Raw genomic sequence first — 22,500 nt, forward strand, 5'->3', positions numbered from 1 at the left:
CCTTATGGTTGATAGCGCTCCAGAGCTGAAGAGGGTGTCCACACACACACACACACACACACACACACACACACACACACACACCACTTGGTTAAGGACACGACGCTATTTTGAACGATATTCATATTGATTTTGCTTGAAATTCGTAAGCCTAGTACGTTGGATTTTTGAAAGAGGTTGGGGGGGGGGGGGGGGGGGTGGGGGGGAGAGAAAGATCAAAACAATTGGTCTGCAAACGGAATGAAGACCAGAATGATTCGAAACACCAGCGGAAAAAAAAAAACTCTTGACAAAAAAAAATAAAAACTGATGTCTACTAAGATTTTTATATTTATATATATATATATAGTATATATATATATATATATATATTAATATTATATATATATATATTATAATAAAATATACATATAAATATAAAATCTTAGTAGACATCAGTTTTTATTTTGTCAAGAGATTTTTTTTTTTTTTTTCCGCTGGTGTTTCGAATCATTCTGGTCTTCATTCCGTTTGCAGACCAATTGTTTTGATCTTTCTCTCACCCAGCCTCCCCCACCCCTTTCAAAATTCCAACGTACTAGGCTTACGAATTTCAAGCAAAATCAATATGAATATCGTTCAAAATAGCGCCATGTCCAGAAACCAAGTGGAGTGCGCGCGCGCGTGTGTGTGTGTGTGTGTGTGTGTGTGTGTGTGTGTGTGGACACCCTCTTCAGCTCTGGAGCGCTATCAACCATAAGGATATGTAGTAAAGTACCCTAATGATTTTAATCTATATATTGCCGAATACCTACTTTAGGAACAACTTGCTGAAAATAATATAGACGTAAAAGAAACCTTATGGTCTTACATATCTATTCCCATTCGTAGGTAAGTTTTCTATTGGCGGGACGGGTAGGACAACACGGAAAAAAGTAGTTTGATATCAGCTAAAGACCACAATCAATCCAATCCTTAAAGGAACCAATATACACACGCACGCACACACACACACACACACACACACACACACATATATATATATATATATAATATATATATATTATATATATATATATATATATATCTGACACAAAGACTGCTCTGTATCTTTTTATCCTATATATATGACCTTAAAAAATTATATATGTTGTATATTATTTCCTACAAATCTTACTTGGGTGCACTTCCGATGATTTCTGAATACTAAGCGTTCAGGTGGTCTACGCATTCCTCCCCTAGCCCTCATTGCTGCTTATGTCTGATTGTGGTTTCTTGTATCATTTTGTTGGTATCACCCACCAACCCATCTTTCCGTCATCTTCCCATGGGGTACTTTTATGCCATCACTTGGGCTGACAAGAATGCACAGTAGAGAAAACTAACTGTGGCTGAGAAAAAGGCTGCAACAGACGATGTCTGGCTGGGGTTTAGTGGACGAGAGGAGGCAATAACTGTGGGTGATTTACATACAAAGTAGACGGCAGAAAAAGACGTGGCGCAATTGGTGGGTTCGGTATGCCTGGAGCAGATAAGAATTGAGAGGGTTTTGAAATACATTTAGAAGCTAGTCTGTCTCTTGGATGCGAGTGGTTTTCAAAGTAAAATGAAAGGACAAAGAGAGCATGGAGATAGAAAGAGATTATTAGACAACGTGTCGGTACTATAGCTGGTTCACTTAAGGTAGATTCTTGGATAAGCCCTATTTTCACGAGACGTTTGTTTGTAGGCCGCTGATTGGCTGGTACCAGGAGGTAGGCAGTTCCCAGCCAATCAGCGGCCGCCAGACAAACGTCTCGTGAGAATAGGGCTCATCCAAGAATCTACCTTAAGTGAATCAGTTATAGGTAGATGGATGTAATCATGTGAAGGTCAATTTAGTTGCGGATGTGGAAAACAAAATGTGGCTATAAATGTAATTAAGATAAGTGACTTTGATAAGAACAGGCAGAGTCTAAAAGAAATAACTAAATGAATAATGGGGATGGGAAATTAAAGGCAAGGACTAAGGAGTTTATGAGACGTATGGGAAATTTAAAACTGGTTTCGCTGCATCGGCAGGGAGGACTTGCAGTGGGGGAGAGAGAGAAGCCATGGAATAATGACTCGAGGATGAATAAGATATTCAAACAGTGAGTGACAAAAGTTGGGACAGTTTAAAATTTAGGGGTAAATTTAAACTCGCACTTCTGTGAGAAAACACTTTACTAAGTACCTTACCTTACAGACCTTACAGCTCGTTCGGGTTGCCCCAGGTCCCTCAGTGTGAGGCACCTTTAATGTCTACCAGAGAAGTGCTAATGCATCTTCCAGTATATTTTGCATCTTCCAATCTTAGATATTTGTCGAGCTTATTCTTAAACACATCTACGCTCACTCCTGATATGTTCCTCAGATGGGCTTGCAACGCATTGAATAGACGCTGCATTATCGATGCTGGTGCGTAGTGGATTAATGTCCTGTGTGCTTTCCTTAGTTTTCCTGGTATAGTTTTGGGCACTATTAATCTACCTCTAGAAGAGAGAGTGACTGGACTGCTGTATAATAGAATGATTATCTTAAAGTTTTAGATATGAGGGATTCATTCTGGAGTCAACGATTAGAGGGATAGGATTAGTATAGTGAGTGTTCGTGATATCATTCCTGGAGCACCTCCTATTGGGAAAACCGGGCTATTTATGAATTGTACAAATACTTATGCATCGTATTTGCTTTTTTCACTCTTTGCAAGGTCTCTATCTGCCTCAGCTAATACTATACTAACATGGGAAATCTTTAAATCTACCAATACACGATTCAGGTGACTACAAAATATCTGAAAACCTTTAATCTAAATCAAATTAACACTGATCACAAAAAATAATGAAAGATAAAATATAATGATCATGCTATTTATAATTCAAGGTTATGAAATTTCCCAAATAAATAGCCAATGATAAAAGTACGAAAGAATAGAAAAATAACTGAAACTGTTATCAAAAACATATCAAACAAGAACGCACAGAAAAGATATAAAATGAAAATACATAAAAAAGGGAGACTTTTCGAAGCCCTTCAGATTCCTATAGAATTAATATCAAGAAAAATGATAACAAGAGACATTTGTTGTCATCCAGAGTGACAGGATAATCAATAATCCCAATTAAAAGGCGGGGGGAGGGGAGGGGGTGAGGACGTGTCAACCCTTCATAATAATAATGACAAGATAAAAATGAAATCCTCTTTTAGTCATAATGAGATTTTTTCTCTTTCGTTTCTTTGCTTATCTACCAACGGTGTGCTTTCCGTTTTACTACTGAAGCTTCTTCGTTCTTAAATAATTAACTACTGGCTATTCATATTTTTTTCGAACTCGCTTTATTTCAACACTTCGCTGCTTTTCAATTTTAATTTTTTTTTGTTTTCACTCTCTATTGTATCTAACAGTTATTCCCCTTCTCATGACAAGTCAATGGTTTTATTTTTCAACTGGCATTTAAAAAGTTTAAGTTTTTCATCATTTGATAATATTATTTCCATGCTTATGACCTAAAGGTATTTCTTCTACTTCATCTTCTTCTTCTTCTTCTTCTTCTTCTTCTTCTTCGAGAGAGAGAGAGAGAGAGAGAGAGAGAGAACGTATTAAACATTAATTATTAAAAGAAGGTTACAGACTACATTTAAAAAATGATAATAAGGAGGAAGTATTAATTTACGGTTATTCATGTCTAAACAGTGATGCAAACCCGTTACAATTCAGTAAAACTCACTCACACTCACACACGCACACACACAAATAAATAAATAAAGCCAGAAGAACAAGAAATATCAGCATCAATATCAATTTTTTTTATATAAAACTGTATACATACACACATCTCACATTTTTCTCTTCAAAATTAGGACGTTTTTAGGGAAATGCGGAGGAATCTCTTGTGCGAAACTTCCAAAATACCAGCCACTCCATGAACTTTAAGTAGAAGTGCATTGGGCCCCCAACGCACACAACCAACACCATTCACTCCTTCCTACTGTTTGATACACACACACACACACACACAAATATATCTCTTGAAACTTCCATAATGCTCTGAAACGTTTAAGCATATAACAAACCCTCAGAATAAAAATTACAAACGATCAAAAGCAATTCCTTAACACCACGCTCATGCAACTCCAGTCGTAGATTTAATCGACGACCTCCTCCTCCTCCTCCCTTCGGTGTCCCAGAAATTGAAATTCATCTGTTCAGAGAATCTGTCCCGTATACATAAGATCAAAAGGTAATTCCTTAACACCACGCTCATGCAACTCCAGTCGTAGATTTAATCGACCTCGACCCCCCCCCTCCTCCTCCTCCTCCTCCTCCCTCCTCCTCCTCCTCCTCCTCCTCCTCTTCACTGTCCAAGAAATTCATATTTTCAGAGAATCTGTCCCGTACTCTTTTCTTCTTACATTTTTTTTTTTCTTTTTTGTGTGTGTGGTAAACGTCGCGGCCTGTTCATCCGTGACTTCGGAACGGTGGCGCTCCGGGTTGAAGAGCGTCCGGGAATGGGCGATATCGAGGATCTGCTGACGCGAGTAGATTCTCGAGAGCATGATTCCAGGCAGTTGCTCTGAAGAGCCTCTTCTCCTCTCCTCCTCCTCCTCCTCCTCCTAGCGTCCCCCGGCGCCAGGTTTATGAGCGGGTTTTGCTTTCGAGATCCCCACCAGAGTGTCCTGAAGAGTTTCTGTAGTAGGGCCGCTGATTCTTACTCTTGATTATTAATCTGCGAGAGTGCGCGCTTTAATGTGCACGTTTACGCGTTAATGTTTTGTGGAAAGTGTAGGAGGGTGTGGGTATGTGTATGTGCGCGTGATGGATTACCACGTGCATGTCCGTGTATCTATCTACCTATATATAGATATATATATATATATATATATATATATATATATTATATATATGTATATATATATATATAAATGTAGATATACGTCTGCTAAGTAAAGGACGTTGACTCGAAAGATCTTGCAGCTACTCCAGTGTTTCACTTTCCTTCGTGGCTTATACCTTTATTTATGCATTTATCACGTTCCAAACTTTCGTGATTCAGTTATCATACATACATACATATATATGTATATATATATACATACACATATATAACAACAATAACCTCTTAGCTAATATACTGATACATCTACGATTTAAAATCCTGAATCTGCCGGGGGGGGGGGGGGGGGGGGGGGGGGGGGGGGGGAATAAATAGAGAGGCCGTTACATTCCATAATTGGATTTCAACGAACGCCTGACACAAAGAAGGGTAACAATATAATTCAGCTCATGAATGTATAAATATGTGGAATTCAGATTCAGCTCATTAGAGCTGGAATACAACCGCCCTTCACCATTTAGTAAAATAATAATGGGTTTACGGTGTTATGCAACACATATACATATATTATGCAAACATCTCTCATCTCTACGATAATGAACAACAAATTTTATATATATTATATATAGATATATATATATATCATATTGTGTGTGTTGTGTGGTGTGTGTGGGTGTTGGTGTGTGTGTGTATATATATAATATATATATATATATATAATCTATATATATATATATATATATATATATATATATATATGTGTGTGTGTGTGTGTGTGTGTGTGTGTGTGTGTGTGGATCACAATTATAGTTTATATCCGTCTGCGTGTTTGATATCATGAGCCTTTCATCTACAACGTAAACAGCACACACATAAATATATACATATATAATAAAAGGAGCCCATAAAAACGCCTTTTATCAGATGTAATTCTGTTGTAACAGAACATTTTTACCAGTCATATATATATATATATATATATATATATATATATATACACACATATATATAATATATATAGGTGTGTGTGTGTGTGCGTATGTGTGTGTGTATTTATGTAATTGCAGTAATGACAATGCCATCTAAACTTCTCAATCTCTTCACACCTCCTGGATACGCTCGCCACTACAAAGCCCAACGTCAGAATGTGCAAATACCCATGCTCGACCGAAATTTCAAAGGCGAGACAAAGTGGTGTCCGTTAGAATCATTTGGGCCTCCCAAAGGACGTGTCTCAACACCCTAAAGACCGACTAACGCCTGTTTCAAGGATGAGCTGTTTAACAGTGGTTGGATTCCTTCGCGGCCTCAGAATGAAAGGCGAGGAGGAACCGGATGTCCACTTTGGGGGTCGTCAAGAAGGAATCGTTGTTGATTGGAATCTTTAATTCTTAATGAAATGGAAGCTAAAAGAGGCAATATGGACCGGATGTCATTTTGGAGGTCGGCAAAAGGAATCGTTATTGATTGGAATCTTTAATCCTTTATGAAATGGAAGCTAAAAAAGGCAATATGGCGGTATGGGAGACATTCTTCAAGCTAACTGATCGAGATTATAATTGGCTATATTATTTACCGCGGCTGTTCATCCATAACACCTGAAGGAAAAGTCCTCGAAATGAATACAGAGCCCTTGCCAGTTTAGATATATCTCTAAGAGACGCCCTTTGTTTCAGAACAAATTCTAAATGACAACTGACAAAAATTCAATACGTAAATGGTATTAATATGAATATCCACAAACGATAACATGCTTACCTTGAAGCGAATGCTATAAAATTAAAACTCCCAACATTGGCACCCAAATCACGTACTAAATAAGTCCTATTATTCATCTTATAATGCGTAAAGACCAAGACCTACCAGGACTGGCTTTCGTGGGAAATGATCAAAGAGGACGTCAAACCAATTTTATGAATTATCATTAAGGGCGCCATACATGATATTATGCCTAAATGTCCCAAAAAGAATAGTTGAGGCTGATCATGCAACGAAGTCACCAGATCCTCGTTGTACTAATACAACTTCCAACAACATCTGTGTGCGGGAAATATAGAAAAAGCTATATTTCTTGAGTCCTTTTAACATAAGGTGCAGAGCGAATTTACGAATACTGAAAAAGAATTTTCCTTGTTAGATGAACTGATACTTTTCTCTGTAAAATGAATTAAGGGAATAAGTGTTCCTGCTTCGAAGACACCTATTATACCTGGTTCACTTAAGGTAGATTCTTGGGTGAGCCCTATGCATACGAAACGTTTGTTTGGCGGCCGCTGATTGGCTGGTACCTTAAGTGAACCAACTATATGTAGTATCCATAAGGACTAAATCTCTGATATAACTGTCCGTGGCAAGATCCACTTCCTGGGAATTCTAAGAAACAAGTTCTACTTTAGAGCGGTCGACAGGGACTTTGAATTTCTACTACTATTTTTTGATAGCTTTATTATGAAAATCGCGAGGAGGTCATACGTTGAAGAGTTTTCATCTTGGCGACAGAATTCTTTTGACTGATATATTGGTATTAAAAACTGCCCCATTAGGTGCAGACATCGTCAATACTGTTGCAGAAGCGAGAAGCATGGAATATAAAATGCGTCACTCTTGTCACTGCTGTCAGTGTTTCTAATCTGCTGCAGAATTTCAATCCGAGGTCTACAATCCCTGTTTCCATCAATCTTCATCTGATAAATCCTAAAAATAATTCTAAACCATTAACATAAACTAAAACTATCCATCAAAAACTATCTGGCGCGTGAAATTGTAGCAATAAACAAACGTATGAAAAACACAAGCGCAACAAAATACAGAAATAAAAGTGGCCATGGTAAAAGAGAAAAGCAAAATGTTTATAGAAAGAAGTCGGACGGCGCAGGCCTGTCAACATCGCAGAACAGCACCTGTTAAATTCCCACCAGCTTATAATTAGAAACTAAACTGGATGGTGGTAAACATCCTTGTTTGTTATCCGGAAATAATAAATGATTCAATGCAAAAGAAACAAAGTTTATGATACACACATCTTTATATGTATATGTAAGTGGATGCATGTATTTATATAAGTACTATATATATATACATATGCATAAGCACATACAAACATACACTATCTCTCTCTCTCTCTCTCTCTCTCTCTCTCGCCTACCCTCTACTCATCCTCTCTCTCCATCGTCTCCTCTCTCTCTCTATATATATTATTAATATTATATATATCTATATATATATATAATTATATATTATCTATACTATATATATTATAAGATAGTATATATATATATAGAGTATATATATATATACATATATATCTAGGGAAATTGGGGATTACCTCATAGGGACCCCTCGCCCAACAGCCCATCCCTTTTAATTAGCATAAATTCGTTTTTCATCATCATTCTAATTCTCTCTCTCGTCCTATACTATAATATATATATAATATATATATATATATATATATGTGTATATGTATATATATATAAATCTAGTATATATATATATATATATATTATATATAGGGAAATGGGATTACTCATAGGGACCCTCCCATTTTAATTGCATAAATTCGTTTCAATTCTCTCTCTCTCTCTCTCTCTCTCTCTCTGGCATTTCTGATCTATGAAATCAGCAACAGTCCTAACCAAAAAGATACAAAATCATTCATAGATATATTAGAAGGATACAATCCTTCAAACTGGAACAAATCTAATGAAACATCTTGAAAATAATTGAAGAAGTTCCAAATAAAATCCAAGTGGTCAAGAGACTCATAAAGAAAATATACATAAACCAACATATTCCGACAAAAGAAAATGAATAAAGTGAACCTTGGTGAATATCCTAATGATGCATTAGGAAAAAGAATGCCAAAAGCATGCAAACTGTGTAAGGTGTGGTATAGCATAGTTAATCCACAAAACCTAATCAGAAAATGTGCTGCAATGCAACATTCCGACCCATCCACAGTGTGCTGAGGTAATGCAAGATATGAGAAAAGACACAAGAATTTTTTGCTCAACATGTCTACCATGGATAGACAATGTTATTAAATCAAGATTGAATGTACAAATAGTTGAGGATGAAGAAGAAGAAGAAGAGGAAGAAGAAGAAGAAGAAGAAGAAGAGGAAAACGTAAGAGAAGTAAAACAAAACTGAAATGACAGAAAAAAGATAAGGAAAAAACAAAGAACAAGATAAAAGTATGGATGCAGAGATACTCATTGATACTACATATGAGGCTATAAAGCAGCATACCTACGAAGAAATAAATTACGATATGACAGCACAAAAGAAAATGCCGAAGAGGCTCTACCCAGATCTACACAATGACGGGAAAGAGGAAAAAATATACAAAAAAGACAAAGTCTGCAACCTTTTGAAAAGAGGGAATTGCAGATATGGAGAAAAATGTTACTACAAACATCCTAAGGTATGTCACAACTATGAAATATATGGTAAATGTGCATACTTAGATGGATACGAGGATGATTGCAGAGATCTACATCCAAAAATATGCAAAAACCTAAAAGAAGGACAAGGATGTAAGTTCGACAAAAAATGTAAATATATGCACCCTGTAGCCATGAAAAATAATCAAATAAATAACCAATCAAGCAATAAAATCCAAAATAAGAAAGAAACAAATAAAGAGAGTAATGAAGAATATCAGGTAAAAGAAAAAAGCAAGCCATCAACGAGATATGCAGAGGTGCCAGCAAAAAATTTCAATGCATCAGCTCCAAGATTCTACTCAAGAGATAATAACTGTTTTTATTATGCAAGGGGATATTGCAGATATGGAGAAAATTGCAGATTCAGACACAAAATGAATAATTATGATGAAGGAAGAACAAATATTATGGATAAGTTGGATTTTTTAATGTCAGAATTTCTGGAAATGAAAAAAAGAACAACATACCAGAACAGGAAGAGACATGGGAAAATCCTTATTATTACCATATTAAATGAAGGAGAAACACGCAAACCATCATAGTGATGAATGCGCAGGGTTTAGTTACGAGTAACTCAAAAAGAAAAATAGAGTACTTAGAAGAACTAACCCAAATTGAAAAGAAAATAGATATAATGAATATAAGTGAAACCTGGTATTCCAAGAGACTGGGAATGATGATCAAATGAAAAGGGTTTCAAACTTATAGATCAGATAGAAAAAATAGGAATCAAGGGGGAACCGCAATATATGGGAAAGACAAAAAACAAGGAAAAATATATGAGAAATATAGTAACTCAGAATGTGAACTAATAGCGGTAGAATTTGAATCTGAAAAATTAATGAACATAGTAATATATAGACCTCCTAATACTAAAGAGTTTGACTTAATAATAGAAAAATTGGATGATATATGTAGAAATCACAAGGACTGACTATTCTCCTATCTGGAGACTTCAACTTTCCTTTCGTAGACTGGAAAGAACGAATAGGAGATTGTGGATGTACTTATACATATAAAAAAGAGAGTAATAGTAGTGCAGAAGATAAGAGGCAATTCGAAAAGCTATTAGATATGCTACTAGAATACAACATTCAACAAATAAATCACCTGCCAACAAGAAAGGAAAATACTTTAGACCTAGTATTTGTGAACGAGAAGAATTATGTTAAAGAAATAATAGTTTATAATGCGAGTATTTCAGACCATAATGTCATTGAATTAACAGTCCATTCCAAAGCAAGTGAAAACAGAGATAAGCAAGAAATGAAAAAGTGGGAAGGATATGGAAAATACAACTTCTACAGTAAAAATATAAAATGGTCAGAAATAAATGAAGAATTAAACAAAGATTGGGATAATATTTCGTAAGCGATGACATAAAGGTAAATACGGAGATATTATATAAAATATTAGAGAAAATAGTGGATAAATATATACCGAAGAAGAAAAGTAATCATCAGTCATGCATACCAAGAGACAGAAGGATCTTGTTCCAGAAAATCAGAAAGTGGAAAAAGGGTCTTGCAAATAAAAATAATGCATGGAAAGTTATAGAACTAAAAAGTAAGATATAAAATGCAGAACAAAAGATTATACAATCAAAAGAAAATGAAAAACGGGACTTGGAAGAAAAAACCCTATTAAATATCAAGCAAAATCCAAACTATTATACTCATATGCGAAGAAGATGAATAAAAGAAGAATAGAAATAGGCCCTCTAAGAATTGAAGGGAGATTAACGAATGAAAAAAAGGAAATTTGCAACATACTGGCAGAACGATATAAAGAGAGAATCACCCCTAGAATAGATAATGAAGATAATGATATAGAAGTAGGGATGAAAATAGTGAATATTTAGCTGACATAGATATTAATGAAGCTGATATTGTGCAGGCTATTTAATGAAATTAAAAATGGAGCTGCTGCAGGGCCTGATGGAATTCCTGCTATTTTGTTAAAGAAAGTAGTTCATTCTATCGCAAAGCCACTTGCAATATTATTAAGACAAAGTGTAGATACAGACAAGATTTATGAGAGCACAAAATTAGCATATATACCACTACTTTCAAAAGTGGATCAAGACTAGAGGCAAGTAATTATAGGCCTGTGAGTCTAACATCACATATTATGAAAGTGTATGAAAGGGTAATGAAGAAAAATATTATGAAACATTTAATAAAAAATAATTTGTTTAATAAAGGACAACATGGTTTCGTACCCGGAAAAAGTACACAAACCCAACTGTTAGTCCACCGTGAGAACATATTCAAAAATATGAAAAGCGGAAATGAAACAGATGTGGTTTATTTAGACTTTGCAAAAGCTTTTGATAAAGTAGACCATAATATATTAGCGAAGAAGAAAATTAGAAAACACAATATCGTGGATAAAGTAGGAAGATGGTTAAAAGAATTTTTACACAACAGAAAACAGATAGTTATTGCAAACGACGAGAAATCGGATGAAGCCAAGGTAATATCCGGTGTGCCGCAAGGTACGGTGTTAGCTGCAATACTGTTTGTTATTATGATTGAAGACATAGACAATAATGTTGAGGATTCGGTAGTGAGTAGTTTCGCAGATGACACAAGAATAAGTAGAGAAATTACTTGTGATGAAGATAGGAACGCTCTACAAAGAGACCTTAACAAAGTATATGATTGGGCAGAGGTAAAGAGGATGGTATTTAACTCTGATAAATTTGAATCAATAAATTATGGAGACAGAGAAAGAAAGCTATATGCATATAAGGGACCTAATAATGAAACAATCACAAATAAGGAAGCAGTTAAAGACCTTGGTGTGATGATGAATAGGAACATGTTATGCAATGATCAAATAGCAACTCTGTTGGCAAAATGTAAAGCAAAAATGGGAATGTTGTTACGGCACTTCAAAACAAGAAAAGCAGAACACATGATTATGCTTTATAAAACATATGTTCGTAGTCCACTTGAATATTGCAATATGATATGGTACCCACACTATCAAAAGGATATTGCACAAATAGAGAGTGTACAAAGGTCCTTTACAGCTAGAATAGAAGAAGTTAAAGACCTTGACTACTGGGAAAGACTACAATTCTTAAAATTATATAGTCTAGAAAGGAGAAGAGAACGCTACATGATAATTCAGGCATGGAAACAGATAGAAGGAATAGCAGAAAATATCATGGAACTAAAAATATCAGAAAGAGCAAGCAAAGAGGTAGATTAATAGTGCCCAAAACTATACCAGAAAAATAAGGAAAGCACACGGACATTAATCCACTACGCACCAGCATCGATAATGCAGCGTCTATTCAATGCGTTGCCAGCTCATCTGAGGAATATATCAGGAGTGAGCGTAGATGTGTTTAAGAATAAGCTCGACAAATATCTAAACTGCATCCCAGACCATCCAAGATTGGAAGATGCAAAATATACCGGAAGATGTACTAGCAACTCTCTGGTAGACATTAGAGGTGCCTCACACTGAGGGACCTGGGGCAACCCGAACAAGATGTAAGGTCTGTAAGGTCTGTAAGGTCTCTCTCTCTCAGCTGGGATCCACAATACGCGTTTGACAATTGGGTACACATTTAATTGCTTAGGTTAACAGAGGTACACTAGATCTTTAGGGAAAGCTCTCATCAGTCCCTCCTCGTCCAACTCCAGATCGAGATTTAAATACGAAGAACGAAGACAGAGAGAGAGAGAGAGAGAGAGAGAGAGAGAGAGAGAGAGAGAGAGAGAACTAGGTAAGATGAAAAGTCTTTGTCCTTCCTGTCTATCGAAACGACTTCTTTTATCCTTGATTCGTACAAGTCTCATCATTAGGGTCATTCGTTTAGTAAAGACAATTATTTCTTCCGGTGACTCTCTCTCTCTCTCTCTCTCTCTCTCTCTCTCTCTCTCTCTCTCTCTCTCTCTCTCTCTCTCTCATTTATCCAAGCTGTGGTAACCTGTCATCGACGGGGATGCATACTCCGAACTGGCATATGCAAATGCGATCAGTGAATTTAACACCAATGGTTCTCGATTAATTCCTGCGCCCTAATGGCCCCTGATAGACACTGTGAAAGTTAACCTGATCACCTATACACAGAACAATGCATAATATTCAATTTATGTGCGAGAGAGAGAGAGAGAGAGAGAGAGAGAGAGAGAGAGAGAGAGAGAGAGAGAGAGGAGAATTTTTATTCAAATAGTTCCTATTTCAAAACGTGAAATACATTCCTTTATATTCGTTGAACATCAATAATCCACTTGTCTGGAGAGAGAGAGAGAGAGAGAGAGAGAGAGAGAGAGAGAGAGAGAGAGAGAGAGAGAGAGAACAGTTTCAAAACCACATACAGTTTAATTTATGAGGTTTTCTTTCTCTTCAAATTTCAACAACTCACGTGCGCGTATTAAGAGACAGAGATGAGAATTTTTATGAAAACCGTTCCTATTTCAAAACGTGAAATACATTCTTTTATATTCGCTAAATATTAATAATCTAATTGTCTGTATGGAGAGAGAGAGAGAGAGAGAGAGAGAGAGAGAGAATGAGCGAGAGAGAGAGAGAGAGAGAGAGCACTTTCAAAACCATTAGAGTTCAATTTATGAGGTTTTCTTCTCTTCAAATTCCCACAACTCACGTGCGCGAGCGTGCATATAGTATATATATATATATATATATATATATATATATATATATATATATACATATATATATATATACACACACATATATATAATAAAATATATATATATATATATATATATATATATATATATATATATATATATAATCAGAGAGAGAGAGAGAGAGAGAGAGAGAGAGAGAGAGAGAGAGAGAGAGAGAGAGAGAGAGAGAGAGAGAGAGAGTTTCTTCCTTTTACCTACATCGATAAATAATTTTTGCATCCTCCTGAAGGGGGAATACAAACAGCCATTCCATTAAACCAGCCAATATCGGAATAACACGAGATCGTGTATTCAAACACACACACACACACAAACACACACACGGAGTCCTTGGTGGATGAGGGAATAAGCCCTGGCTCTGGTTACACGTGGCTGGATGTCAATAATTGGTGGGGATACTTAAAACCACCTACCTGGCTCCTACGACGCCCGGGGCTTAAGTAATGGTCGCCTAAGCACCCGGCCTTTACTAGTCTGGGGGGAAACTCGATTCCGGTCGGAATATCTGGTAACTCGTCGTTACCACCGAGATTCCTCGAAGGACCCTTCTCTGGTTCCAGTTTGCAAATTCCCGAGATGTAGACTAGTATTGCACCAGTTTGGGTTTTTTTGTTTTGTTTTTTGCCATGCCCCTAGGTTAGGTTAGGTTAGCTTAGGATGGGTAGGTTGGTTAGGATAGGTTAGTTTAGGTTGGGTTAGGTTAAGTTGGGTTCAATTATGATAGGTTAGTTTAGGTTGGGTTGGGATGGTTAGGTTAGGTTAGGTTAGCTTAAATTGGGATAGGTTAGTTTAGGTTAGGTTAGGTTAACTTAGGTGGGGATATATTAGGATAGGTTAGTTTAAGGTTGAGTTAGGTTAGGATAGGTTAGCTTAGGTTGGGTTGGGTTGGGTTGGTTGGGTTAGGTTAGGTTAGCTTAGAGTGGGACAGGTTAGTTTAAGTTAGGTTAACTTAGGTGGGGTTATATTAGGATAGGTTAGTTTAAGGTTGAGTTAGGTTAGGATAGGTTAGTTTAGGTTGAGTTAGGTTAAGTTAGGTTCGATTAGGATAGGTTAGTTTAGGTTAGATTGGGATGGGTTAGGTTAGGTTAGTTTAGGATGGGATTAGTTAGTTTTGGTTAGGTTAGGTTTGCTTAAGTTGGGTTAGGTTAGGATAGGCTAGTCTAGGTTGGGTTAGGTTAGGTCAGTTCAAAAAAGATCTGTGAAAAATTTGGGCCCGAGAAACATAATGAGATTATTTTCAAGAAGATTCTACGGTTCGTTTTTAAGATGTGGCGCACCGCTTTTTTCAGGGAAGGTCCTGGTACTCAGTTACAGTTCGGGAATATGTTTCCCGTTTAACCATTCAGTTCCGCAGGATCTGTGAACTAATAACGAAATGGTAGAATGTCACGGGAGGCGGACTAAATTTAACGTTCAAGTTCTCAAATGAACTTCTTACCATTACATAATACGGATAAATCAGTTTTATATTTCACCTCTCAGAACTCAAGAGCCTTCATAAGTTCGTTCGAAAAGGGATCTCTCACATGATCAGGAAGCAGTGGCATGAGGCCATCTTAATCTAACAACTATGAGAGAGAGCCTTATAGGGTGGGAGTTCTAAACCCACGGCCCAGTCCACAGTTAAATAATATCTATAGGGCACCTCGGTGGCGTGGTCGGTATGGTGTTGGCTTACCACCTCGGTGGCCGCTAGTTCGATTCTCGAGCATTCCATTGAGGAGTAAGAGATGTGTATTCCTGGTGATAGAAGTTCACTCTCGACGAGGTTCGGAAGTCACGTAAAGTCGTTGGTCCCGTTGCTTAATAACCACTGGTTTTATGCAACATAAAAACACCATGCAGACAAAACAAAAACAATAACATCTATACATTATAATTCACTGCTTACATTTCAACCGATTGCCCCCGCCCCGGATCAATCTCAAGAACCGAATGTGCGGGTGGATGTAAACATAAATAAAATAAGAGATTCCCATTCACCTAAAATTTCCACAACCTTGTTAATCAAGTACAGCGAGATGAATGCTACGTCGTTTGTATTGTCCTGTAAAAGACCAATTCATCTGCTAATCAGACTCACTCTCTCTCTCTCTCTCTCTCTCTCTCTGAATGAACACAGGAAGTAATCACCAAACCCAAACATAAATGTTGACTAACTCTACCTCTCCTCTCAACTCCATAATGTGGACGCCAACAGAAGAGAACCAGTTTTAATTAGACAGCTAACACGGACCTACGGCAGCCTCTTAAAGTAGATACTACCTCGTTGGACGAGTGGTTAACGTGCTCGCCTACCGACTCGGTACCGAAGTTCGCTTGCCTGCTCTGCCAGCGTGGAATCAGAGGAATTTATTTCTGGTGGTTAGAAATTAATTTCTTGATATACTGTGGTTCGGATCCCACAATAAGCTGTAGGTCCCGTTGCTAAGTAACCAATTGGTTCCTAGCTACGTAAAAATATCTAATCCTTAAAGCCATCGCTAGCAGAGCTGTTAATCAGCTCAGTGGTCTGGTTAATCTAAGATATACTTAACTTTTTGAACGCCATACGAAACAAATTTCAAATGTTGACACACAACAAAACAGATATTAATTGAAAGCTAAACCAGTAACCATCCAACGAGATAAGGAGAGAAAAAGAATGAGGAAAAAAAAAGGGTCTGAATAGACGGGTAGGGGTGGGTTGTGGGGAGTGAGAGGGAAGGACGTTGTATCAAGAGTATGCCGAAGTGGCATATAGAGGATAGTAGGAGGCGATGCCATTGATGAGTAAAAAGGATAGGATGCCCTATTCATCACTATAATTAGTCTCCTATATACACAAAGACATCTTTTCTATTGGTCCATCTCCAGAGGCTCAAAGACATCGGGCGTGTGTGGCGGAGATATGGGAAAGGGAAAAGGAAGAGAGAGAGAGAGAGAGAGAGAGAGAGAGAGAGAGAGAGAGAGAGAGAGAGAGAGAGAGAGAGTACCCTAGAATCAACTTACGCAAGAAAACTAAACTAGTTTAGAAATTTCTGTTGCCTGGATCACTTTTCGTAACGCAATTCGCATCTCATTACATTTGAATGTCATAGTAGGCATCCTAGTTGCATATGGAAATTAGGGAGTGGCTCATGTTACCCGATATCTTTGCTTACATACAATCCAGACAAAAAAAAAGAAAAAAAAAGTCGAATAATGCGTTTGAATTTACCTGGCATTTTATGTCTGTCGGCCCGTCTCCCTTGCTTCCATTAAAAAAAAAAAAATCTTTGAATTTATCTTCCAATTTATGTTTGTCTGCCCGTCTCCCTTGTTTCCATTAAGCAAAAAAAAAAAAAAAAAAAAAAAAAAAAAAAAAAAGGAATACCAAATCTTAACACTGCGTATGATGAAACCGAAAGGGTTTGTTGGTTGTAGTTATTATTAATATTGTTGTTGTTGTTGTTGTTGATAGAGGTAATATGCAGATTTAACTATATTATCTAGACGAAGAGAATGGCAGGCTACGATTGTTTACTTTCTGCACATAATGACACCCCATCCAAGAATTGCATGCTGACTATTTATATATGCAAGTATTCTACATTTCATAAATTCGGCGGCACGTTAAATCTTAATCAGAAAGGTATATACCATTTAAAAGCAGAATCCCCAGTACAGATGATGCGACACGATGCAATTGAACGAAATACAATATTTCAAAGTGATTCAAAGGTAAATAAATAAATAAATAATTAAATAAATAAATAATAATAATCATAACAAACATTGCACAAAAACTAAACTTAAAAAGCTATACTTTTTGTAATCTTTTTCGTACATCATGCTTTGCAGGAAAAGAAGGTTCTACGAGAGAGAGAGAGAGAGAGAGAGAGAGAGAGAGAGAGAGAGAGAGAGAGAGAGAGAGAGAGAGATTCTTACCTTTAATAAAGGCGCCAAACTAATGCCATTCCAAGTAGATATCTTACCTGGAATAAAATTTAACAAAATTACCAGAAATTCAGTTATAGAAATGATAATAAAAATATGAATCATCATCATCATCATTTGGTATTACGATGGCATGGCCCAAGGTTACTAATAGTTATAATTAGAAAAATTACGAAAGGTATTACTGTTTCCAACCCGTCAGGTAATTAGAAAATGAAATTTATCACACAATCATTATATTTCTCATTGTAAAAAATCATATATGTATTTTTTATGGATATTAATTTATAGCTTATGACTGCGCGTTTTATAATATCTTCTTCCCCGCAGGCAGCTAATTTAAAAATACATGAAAATAGTTTAAAAGCACAACTAAATTCTATGGTATAAAATCGATACTACAAGATACAAACTATATATATTGTATTGTGCTTTTACGTTGCATGGAACCAGTGGTTATTCAGCCACGGGACCAACGGCTTTACGTGGCTTCCGAACCACGTCGAGGGTGAACCTCTATCACCAGAAATACAAACATGTTTTTAACAGTTATTTCAGATGTTATTTAGAATCTTGTGTCTTTCAAGGCCTCTACCACCCCACATTTATTACAAAGACCCTCCAAAACAGCCGTCTGAGGTCTCTACAAAAAGGGGGGGGATGACTTTCCTGGCCTTTGATCGGAAAGATGAAAGATTTGAAGTTAGGAATGGCGTGCTGAAATATCAGATAAACAACGGTATGATCAATTTCTTTGCATAATGCAAGTTTAACATCGCTGTCCACAACAGCCTGAAATGTAAAGGTCTCTGATAAGCCGCCCTGTGCTGACACGATCGTTTATTTATAAAAATTGTCCGCGATAATTTATATATATACAAAACCGCGGTTTCCTAATTAACGTCGCAAGGGAATAGTCAAATTGGCTGACTACAACTAAAGACAGGATTCCAAATTGATATGATATGTATGGGTAGATTCCATGTCAAAAGGTCATATAATCTACAAGTAAAAGAAAACACAATAAATTCAAGGTTATCCTCAGGTTAAAAATGTGATACTGCTCTGTTTACCATACATTTAGGTAACTGCAAACAAATGAAAAACGATTTTAAATGTTGCATGAATTACTAATGCAACAACAGAGACCTTTCAAAAAGAATTGAAGGAGAACTTCCAACACTACTCTTGCTCATAGCATGAAATGATATATATATAAAACGTGCTTGCATTCAGATAATGAAACATCAATCATTTTTACCTATATCGCTTGCATAAGTCGTATGCCGAGTTATAAATTCGAGCTAATTGTCCGAAAAAAATCGGTCAGGGAATTATCCCAATTAAACTTGATGCATAAATTCCGTTGTGAGTTCTCTCTCTCTCTCTCGTAGTAGCCATCTTGCTTGGTGAGACGTACCCGCGTGAAGTCACAATAATCAACAGATATCACAAGTTTAACATACGACTAGAATTTGAGAAATATCTAGAAGTGTTCGTGAACTATCGGTGATAAGATTAGGGTTGAAAATAGTAGGGATAAAGCGTCTTCTAAGTTAGTTTATCAAGTGTAATACTATAAATCAGAACAAGATGGCAGTAAGTTCCAACTGCGGGAAAAGGTGGCGTAATTTGGCGTGTTTAGCAGATTCGCAATACGATGAGGTAGCAGGAAGGGAACTGGCATTTCTCATCTATGAAATCAGCAACAGTCCTAACCAAAAAGATACAAAAGCATTCATAGATATATTAGAAGGATATAATCCTTCAAACTGGAACAAATCTAATGAAAACATCTTGAAAATAATTGAAGAAGTTCCAAATAAAATCCAAGTGGTCAAGAGACTCATAAAGAAAATATACATAAACCAACATATTCGACAAAGAAAATGAATAAAGGTGAATCTTGTGAATATACTAATTGATGCATTAGGAAAAAGAATGCCAAAAGCATGCAAACTGTGTAAGGTTTGGTATAGCATAGTCAAGCCACAAAACCTAATCGAAAATGTGCTGCATGCAACATTCCGACCCATCCACAGTGTGCTGAGGTAATACAAGATTTGAGAAAAGATACAAGAATTTTTTGTTCAACATGTCTATCATGGATAGACAATGTTATTAAATCAAGATTGAATGTACAAATAGTTGAGGATGAAGAAGAAAGAGGAAAGAGGGGAAGAAGAAGAAGAAAAAGAAGAAGAGGAAAACGGAAGAGAAGAAGTAAACAAAAATGAAATGACAGAAAAAAATAAGGAAAACAAAGAACAAGATAAAAGTATGGATGCAGAGATACTCATTGATACTACATATGAAGGCAATAAAGCAGCATACCTACGAAGAAATAAATTACGATATGACAACAGAAAAGCAAATCCCGAAGAGGCTCTACCCAGATCTATACAATGACGGGAAAGAGGAAAAAATAGACAAGAAGACAAAATCTGCAACCTTTTGAAAAGAGGGAATTGCAGATTTGGAGAAAGATGTTACTACAAACATCCTAAGATATGTCAAAACTATGAAAAATATATGGTAAATGTGCATACTTAGATGGATATGGGGATGATTGCAGAGATCTGCCATCCAAAAATATGTAAAAAACCTAAAAGAAGGAAAAGGATGTAAGTTCGACAAAAAATGCAAATATATGCACCCTGTAGCCATGAATTCATAATCAAATAAATAACCAACCAAGTAATTAAAATCCAAAATAAGAAAGAAACAAACAATAAGAGAGAAATCAAGAATATCAGGTAAAAGAGAAAAGCAAACCACCAATGGAGATATGCAGAGGTGTCAGCAAAAAAATCTTTCCAAAGCATCAGCTCCGAAATTCTACTCAAGAGTAATAACTGTATTTATTATGCAAGAGGATATTGCAGAAACGGAGAAAATTGCAGATTCAGACACAAAATTAATAATTATGATGAAGGAAGATCAAAATATTATGGAAAAGTTGGATTTTTTAATGTCAGAATTTCTGGAAATGAAAAAAAGAACAACATCCAGAACAAGGAAAGAGACATGGGAAATCCTTATTACTATCAGTATTGCAAATGAAAGGAGAAAAACAACACGCAAACCATCATAGTGATGAATGCGCAGGGTTTAGTTACGAGTAACTCAAAAAGAAAAATAGAGTACTTAGAAAAGAACTAACCCAAAATGAAAAGAAAATAGATATAATGAATATAAGTGAAACCTGGTATTCCAAGAGACGGGGAATGATGATCAAATAAAAGGGTTCCAAACTTATAGATCAGATAGAAAAAATAGGAATCAAGGGGGAACCGCAATATATGGGAAAGACAAAAAACAAGGAAAAATATATGAGAAATATAGTAACTCAGAATGTGAACTAATAGCGGTAGAATTTGAATCTGAAAAATTGATGAACATAGTATATATAGACCTCCTCCCTTTAATACTAAAGAGTTTGACTTAATAATTGAAAAATTGGATGATATATGTAGAAATCACAAGGACTGGACTATTCTCCTATCTGGTGACTTCAACTTTCCTTTCGTAGAATGGAAAGAACGAATAGGAAGATTGTTGTGGTTGTACTTATACATATAAAAAAGAGAGTAATAGTAGTGCAGAAGATAAGAGGCAATTTGAAAAGCTATTAGATATGCTACTAGAATACAACCATTCAACAAATAAATCACCTGCCAACAAGAAAGGAAAATACTTTAGACCTAGTATTTGTGAATGAGATGAATTATGTTAAAGAAATAATAGTTTATAATGCGAGTATTTCAGACCATAATGTCATAGAATTAACAGTTCATTCCAAAGCAAGTGAAAATAGAGATAAGCAAGAAATGAAAAAGTGGGAAGGATATGGAAAATACAACTTCTACAGTAAAAATATAAAATAAAAGGTCAGAAATTAATGAAGAATTCAAACAAAGATTGGGATAACATTTTCGTAAGTGATGACATAAGGGTAAATACGGAGATATTATATAAAATATTGGAGATAATAGTGGAAAAATATATACCGAAGAAGAAAAGTAAACATCATTCATGCATACCAAGAGACAGAAGGATCTTGTTCCAGAAAATCAGAAAGTGGAAAAAGGTCTTGCAAAAGAAAAAAATGCATGGAAAGTTATAGAACTAAAAAGTAAGATAGAAAGCAGAACAAAAAGATTATACAATCAAAAGAAAATGAAAAACGGGACTTGGAAGAAAAAACCCTATTAAATATCAAGCAAACCCCAAACTATTATACTCATATGCGAAGAAGATGAATAAAAGAAGAATAGAAATAGGCCCTCTGAGAATTGAAGGGAGATTAACGAATGAAAAAAGGAAATTTGCAACATACTGGCAGAACGATATAAGAGAGAATTCACCCCTAGAATAGATAATGAAGATAATGATATAGAAGTAAGGGATGAAAATAGTGAATATTTAGCTGACATAGATATAATGAAGCTGATATTGTGCAGGCTATTAATGAAATTAAAAATGGAGCTGCTGCAGGGCCTGATGGAATTCCTGCTATTTTGTTAAAGAAAGTAGTTCATTCTATCGCAAAGCCACTTGCAATATTATTAAGACAAAGTGTAGATACAGGCAAGATATATGATGAGCACAAATTAGCATATATTACCC

The sequence above is a fragment of the Macrobrachium nipponense genome, chromosome 15 (assembly GCF_015104395.2).
Source record: "Macrobrachium nipponense isolate FS-2020 chromosome 15, ASM1510439v2, whole genome shotgun sequence".
NCBI classification, from domain to species: Eukaryota; Metazoa; Arthropoda; class Malacostraca; order Decapoda; family Palaemonidae; genus Macrobrachium; species Macrobrachium nipponense.